At 40.3% G+C, this 7594-nt stretch overlaps 1 pseudogene; it reads right to left on the reverse strand.

The window, feature by feature from the left end:
* Nucleotides 1-769: 769 nt before the first annotated feature.
* Nucleotides 770-5656, reverse strand: LOC136627227 (serine/threonine-protein kinase SBK1-like; annotated as a pseudogene).
* Nucleotides 5657-7594: the final 1938 nt, after the last annotated feature.

Below are 7594 nucleotides of genomic sequence, written 5' to 3' on the forward strand. Positions count from 1 at the left end.
GGGAAATCAACAGTTCTTTAACTGCGTCCGAGAGGCCCTGCAGAAAAACGTCTTTCAGAGCGCTATCGTTCCATGCAGTATCACCCGCATAGCGTCTGAAATTGGAGCAATAATCCTCCACACAAAGCGACCCTTGATGCAACGCCAACAGCCGAGAAACCGCCAAACCCACTCGATCCGGTTCATCGAAGATACCCCCGAGTTCCTGGGAAAAGGAGTCCACCGTGTAAATGCATGCAACAAAAATTCTTCATACGTTCAGATTCTGTATACAGAAAACTGAACCACGTGCCATTCAGTGTCAACAGCAGTCATTCACTTCTGAAGGACTGTCTGCTTACTGTGAATGGAGTTGAGCTGGGGCTTCCCAGCCTGCACCGCCTCCATACTGGAAGTGCTTTGAGCAATGCTAGCGATACTCGCTCCTGTGTAACAGCACAGACACAATCATCACTGGGACTGGCTGCTGCACATCGTTTGCCCGTATAAATGTACCTGGAGTGTCCTCTCACAAGGATATAGCAGATAAGTCCTAGGAAAGGGTTAGATCAATAGAAACATTTTCGTATTAGGTTACTGAAATTCGAATCACTTACTGTTACTACGAAGGACATGGCTGAATATGTTGTCATGCAGCCAAGTTCTATCTCTGCTCCAACATGAAATGATTGATATCTTCCAATCCATCCTTCCAAATGTCTGGAGGTGTCCCACTATCAAACTCAGAATTTTCAAGTAGCCAAGTAGTCAAGTAGCCGGATATAGTACTTTAGAGAGAAGTCGTTGATGTGCTGGTTTCTTCAGATGAGTCTATGATTTCTTCTTTCCAACATTCCTCCAAGAACATCACAACTTCACCAGATTTACTCCTCTTACTACAGTCTATGGCTAAAAGACCACTGAACATCTTCAGAGCTCCAGGTGGAAATCTGCTCCACGGTGATGGTGGCTCAATATCCTCCAAATTACATTGCCACTCAATAAAACTACTATAAGCTTTGTCTGTGGAAACTGCTGACTGCTATGGAAATTCGCCGGTGAGCAAACAGTAAAGGACAATACCAAAGGACCATACATCCAGGGGGAAGTCAACAAGCAAAGAATCCTCGTCGGTAACTTGGCTCATCTCTGGAGCCATGTATGAGACAGTGCCGATCCTGTTTTTCGCCATTGTTCCTTTCATACATGAAAGACCAAAGTCCGTAATTTTTACACAGTGGCAGTCCTCATCAAACACCAAAATGTTCTCTGGTTTGAATTCTAAATGCACCAGCCCTTTACTGTCTATGAATTCTAGGGCGCTGGAGATCTGCACCGCACATCTCTTTACCGTGTCCTCCGGAAGTCCATCCTGAAATAGGGAAACACATGAAGTCAACATAATGGAGATATTACTACAAGAAGAAAGGCTATTGGTAAAGTAGTTCTCGGGATAAATCAGGGATTTCTACTTACATGAGGTGCAATAAGAGAGCACAAATCCCCTATCAACAGCTCCTGGGCAAAGGCAAAGTAGTCCCAAGTCTTGAAGGCAGTGCCATAACTTCCAATGATATTGGGATGGGAGGAGAGGAAGAAAGACTTGCTGAACTCCATGAGGAAGGCAAATTCAGTTGTTTTGTTCCTGTCGAGAAGCTTTAATGCCATTTTCTGATCTGTTTATGAAAATAACATTGTACATTTATTACTTAAAAGTATTTAAAGGATTGTCAAATTGGAAATATTAAAATTCGTAAAATTTAATTGTAGACCCTTCTGTCCCCCCCCCCTTTGATTGCATCACATTAGGAAACAAATACTTATTATGATATGTAAACTATTAATAGACCCGTTTGCATCATCGTTGCAGATTCCTAAATATCTACATCCAGATAGTCGTGCACTGTTCATAAATCTCCCACATTAAATCAAACTCTTGGAGATTCTGTCCTCCCACGATCTTCAGACTATTACATCACTCTAGTAATAGATAATTGACCCCCACTGACCTGTTTTCTTGTCTTGCACCATGAGCACAGAACCATAACCACCATCTCCCAGCTTCTGTATCACACAGAAGTTCTCCTGAAGATCTATCTCCTGTAGACCCTGGGAAGCAAAGGAGACAAGTCCTTCCAGGATAAGCTGCACATCTCGTGTACTGGAGGCCATTGTGTCCTGTAGAAGTGAGAGGGAAGAAAATAGTTAATGATGATCATTATAATTCTCTCTGACCTTATAGAGTCAAGTATAATATCTAATATGATGTATATGGCAAATGATGGAAAAACAAAATATAAAATCATTAAAAATATAATGAGAGTAAAGTTGCAAAAATTACCTTGGAGAAATTAAATTGCAGTTGGGACTGTCTGAAAATTCTTCACAAAGGCTCAGGGATGTTGAAGTCTTTGGAAGCAGAGAAGTCACTGACTTGAGAAGGTAGGAGTCTTTTTATATAATGGTAGGTAAGTTACACCCAAGGATCAATGAGCTCCTGATTGGCTAGGAGTCAATATGTACTTGTTGTATACATAACATCAAGGGAATTAGCATTTCTATAGCATTCCTGCAAACTGCAGCCATAGATGGGGTCAAGTATTGTTGGGGTCAACACCTCATTGTAAGGAAAACTCTTCTTTATTAACATGTGGCCTCACCCTCCATTATAGTGATTACATGCCCCTTCTAATTTGTGTTATTATGAAGGCTCACTAAACCTTTGTGCTCCAAGAGGTAATGTTTCACCAATATTAGATTTTATAAACTTTTATATTTATAATTAGAAACTGTAAAATTGGCAAAGTTGTAAGTTCCTAAAGGAAACTAAGTTAAACAATATTATGTATTATATTGAAAAAAAGTATAGTCAGAATAATCAGTATTTCCCCCAATTTTTTTTCCATATCCACTATATTCTCTCTTTTACATTAGAATGGACATTTCTCTATTAACAAGTGGCCTTACCCTCCATTATTATAATGATAGCATGCACCTTCTGATGTGTGCTACATTGGTGACTAACAAAACTTTTACCTTTCAGGGGTAACTTTTCACAAAAATTAGATTTTATAAACTTTTATATTTACTAATATTTTAAAGTTGAAACTGTAAAAGCAGTGAACTTCCAAAAGTAAATAAACTTAAATCTTATTTTTTGTTAATCTAAAAAAGTACATTCAGTAGTATAGTCAGCATAATCAGTATTTTCTCCATTTTTCTGGAATGTCTACTGGGCCAACAATCCACCTAAGGTTTGACTGAAATTGATATTCCACTGTATTCCTACTTTATCCAGTAATGTCTTTATATATAAAGAAGGGATATTGCATTCTCTCTATAACTCACTACAAATGAAGATTGCATTATTATAAAGCTTGCTTTTATCTCATTTTTAATTCAGAAGGAAAGTTAAACCTTCAAATCCACAGATTGGTTCAAACAGTGAAATCTAAAATATAACCACTGAATAATTTTCTAAGATTACGGTGAGCGCTTCAGCAATTATCTCTATCACCTTCAGACCCCTCTAAACCAAACAGCCTAAATATTATCGGTATCCAAGGCCCAATTTCCAGATGAGCTTCTAATTGATGCTCTCCGGGCTTAAGCACTAAAAAATGACCTAAAAGCCAAATTACAAACTTTGAATAACCTAAAATAAAGAAAAAAAATGCAGGAAAAGAGAAGTAATAAGTCTAGTATCAAATCTGGTGTGGTCACATCCCCTCCTTCCTAATCGCACCTAATCAAGTCAACACTGAGGCCCAATCCTCAACTGCTCCTTCAATATGGAAAGGGCGCGCAAAGAACCTTGAAATCATTCAGATTCAATTACTTCAAATATTTCTTTTGCTTAATTGAAGATTGAAATTTCATCAATGGAGAGCAACCTCTCTGGTAGCTTGTCTATTGTAAACATGGATTTCCATTGTCAGTTCTTCATGCCCAGCCAAACACCTGAGCCAATCTGCGCCAAATTTGCACATAGGCAAATGAGAGGCTTCAGAAGGTTTTAGACTGGTTTTCAACTCTCTAGAACCCACCAATTTCAGCATATCCACAAACAAATGGACTAATCTGCACTGACTGGCCTAATCTGCACCAAATTAGATAAGGATGCAGCTCTCTAGGACCTACCGTGCTACTGATGCTCGTAATTGTAGGCATAGTTCACATTAGTAGTATAGCAGCCATACCTTATGTCAAACCGCCCACTTTTGGAAAGTGACAGGTGCCACGCCCCCTTCCATGACCTTTGACCCTCCCCCTTCGGCGCACCACCTGACCGTCAGCTGACGGGTGGTGGACCCATCCGCATTCCAGGCCTCTGACGTATCACAAGACACACTTTAGAATACTGTGTGTGTCATGATAATCAAGGGCCTTATTATATGTATAGTCTGACTTGATGTTAGGTACCATTCAAGTCATCCCCAAATCAATGGCCTTATTATGTGTATAGGCTGACTTGATGTTATATACCATTCAAGTCGCCTTATGAGTATAAGGATTTAATATATAGAATGCATTACCATCCGTTAACAGCTTTTTTAGCATTGCCACCCCCATCCTAATAAGCCTTTTATGTATAGGCTAGCAGTGAGCATGCTATAGAGAACATAAAGTAGTCAAAATGCAAAGTTTTATAAAGCTTTATTGAGCGCCCAGAATATATAAACGATGCGCTTTAAAAAAAATACAGAATATAGTTATTACATAAAGGAATGCATAAGAATGATTACATAGATATGTACAACACTGTATAATGTTAACAGATATATAGTTACATTTTTACAATCCTTTACAAAGTTAACCACGACATGGGAAGCAGTGGTGTCGGTCGCTTTTTAGGCAGCAAGCTCCCCTGTGTTATTCCGTGTGGGGTTGGGGAGAAAGACAGGATTTTGTTTTGGGGGGTACCAGGTGCAAAGCCGGGGTCCGAGCCTGTTTTCAAATCCTGGAGAATTTCTCTAGTACTGTGGCTGCCAATGACTGTAGAAGGCATATTAACTTCGGCCAACGCTCGCATAAAAATGTCCCAGCCCAGAGGGTGATTTTTCTTGGTAGCGCTATGGCTCTGCGTAGCATGACGGATCAAGTCCAAAATGTTTGACCCATTAACCGTCTTCCCTTTATACTTTGACTCGTTGCGCAAATTCCACGATGTAATATCACCATTCTGCGACAGTCTATGGGTAGCATAATGTAGCACGTTCCGTATGTTTGAGGGGAGCAACAGTACAAAAGTCTTTCCGAGTTAAAGTTTTAGATCCATCATGGACTTTATTAAAAAATCCATCTTCAAAGATTCCACCAACTCACGAGTACTGGCGTCTGCAGCGACATCGCTAGGTACATTAGCCTCCGCTATTGCATGCATAAAAATGTTCCATCCTAGCGGTATACTTCTTCTCACGAAGGTGTGACTCTGCGTCGTATGTCTGATCAGTGCGGAGAAATTGGTTCCATGAATTACGACATTTTTAAATACCAGTTTGTGCTTATCATTCCATGTGATAATATTCCGGTGATTGAGTAGAGCGGCCAGCAATCGCTCCGTGTTTTTCTTGCACGATTGTGGAAGGTCCCAGCGTCGAATGACATTAGCTATTTCAGCTTCATAACGCGATCGTTCGGCAGCATGCACAGATGGAATAGCGTAGTCTGACTCCATATTAAAGTCTTTATCTATTCAATTTAGCTACGAGCTCTGTCTTGGTATGATTCTTTAGCAGAGTTCAATAGGTCGCTTTAGTGTAACGAGGCACTTTGAACTAGCTGGAGGCAACCACTAATGATTTCTGTCTGCTGACTTCAAGAAGCTCTCGTTACTGTGATCAGCTGGCTATCACTCATGTCCAGGCCCCCGTAGGGGGTGTGTGTATGGATGAATGGGACATGGCTTGAATTAGTTACGCTGTTTACAATCAGTAGCTAATTAGTTCCAGCTCTGCAAGGATGTCAGAATAGTGATGAATAAATGTGTCTATTATTACACAGTTAGAACCAAAGATTACTCTGTTAACAGTTAACACATGTATCTATCTGTATTTATTATACTTCATGTATCTAACGATTATATAAAGATGCACAGATCATATTAAAAACACAAGGTATTTGACAGCAGTAATTGGTATCACAAAATTTATCTTTTATAAATTGATTTACAAAATCATTTTTTTTTAATTTGGCGTAAAGAAATGTAAAATACGCTCATAAGGTAATCCACGGGCTATGTAATATAATACAAACACGCAGTAATGCCCACAAAATACACTGTCAGTATCCTGAATTTGGTTATCCTGATATATGTACCTAGCGCAGTTTCTTTTTAAAAACTCTATAAAAGCCACGGGAAAAATGGGACTATTCGGTGCTAGGCCGTAACTATCAAAAAAGACCGCTCTCTCCGAGTCACATAGTACAATTAACACCCAGTGTCGTCCTCGCTGAGTTGAATCATCAGTATTAATTATAAAAGCCGATGGTCTTTTATCCACATTGAATTGGGGTAGGAAGTCACTCGGGTATACGCCAGCAAAAATTTGCGAAGTATAAGGATCGGATTTAAGGAGATTCGTAAGTTGAAGAGTGTTCATAATTTAATTGTAATCGTACAGAACTTCTCTTCTGTGATTTATTTCCAGAATAGCGGGACTTGAGGCAGTGACAAGCATGTTAACCATGTGAGGGGTTGGGACTGAAAACAGTACTTCCGCACGCAGGTTCCCAGTTTTAACGAGCGAGAAGTGCGTGACGGGCTCCATGTCCGGTGACAGGTCGAATGCAAAAAATGTGTATCCGCTAATGAACTCCCTCCTGTCAATCGAAATTGAGTTGTCTGCTCGCTGGTTTCCGGAGATATGCACGAGAGCCATGTATTCCCTAATAGCTAATTCGGCCTCAAAATCAGGCTGAAAAGGCCTGGCCGGAATCTGTTGACCATCCAGATACAAGGCAGCGTGGTTTACGGAATAATGGTGAAAACAGAGAGGATTTTTTGGGAAGCTACCGCTAAAGGCTTCATTGTCCACAAAGGCTAATATCACAGTTTTAGGGATCTGGCCCAGGAACAAACTTTCATGGGTTGCTATACGGCTCCCGATTGCTATGCTAAAGACTTTGAGACTTGTCCTATCCAAAGTATATTTAGCGGTGGTCGCTAGTAGCGCCTGGCTGTGGCCTATGCGGACGGCTGCGGATACTTGTACTCTCTTGATAAAAATTGAAGCATGAAGGATTTGAACTTTAAATCCATCAGGGTCTGCTGACATCAAGCAGAAAGAGTCTTTATTCCTTGTCAGTTTTATGTTTAAATCCAGCCCATTCAAGATAAGCTTCGGCTGATTAAATATATCGCCATAAAAAGGCCCCAGAAGCTCCACAGTTTTAGAGTGCTGTGTTGCGGCAGCTCTTTTAGCGAAGCCTAAATTTGGGCCATCGAGTGTCCTTTCATGGTGGTGACCTGCCGAATCCTTGTAAAACAGTGCGGCTGTAAATTGGGATGCGAGCGTTTGAGCACTATAATTTTAAAATTGTCTCGATGAACGCTCTTTAGCTATAAAGATTATCGGATTGTGAGATTAGTCGATCCCCCAATGTGATGTCCACT

Source organism: Eleutherodactylus coqui, chromosome 5 (assembly GCF_035609145.1).
Source record: "Eleutherodactylus coqui strain aEleCoq1 chromosome 5, aEleCoq1.hap1, whole genome shotgun sequence".
Lineage (NCBI taxonomy): Eukaryota > Metazoa > Chordata > Amphibia > Anura > Eleutherodactylidae > Eleutherodactylus > Eleutherodactylus coqui.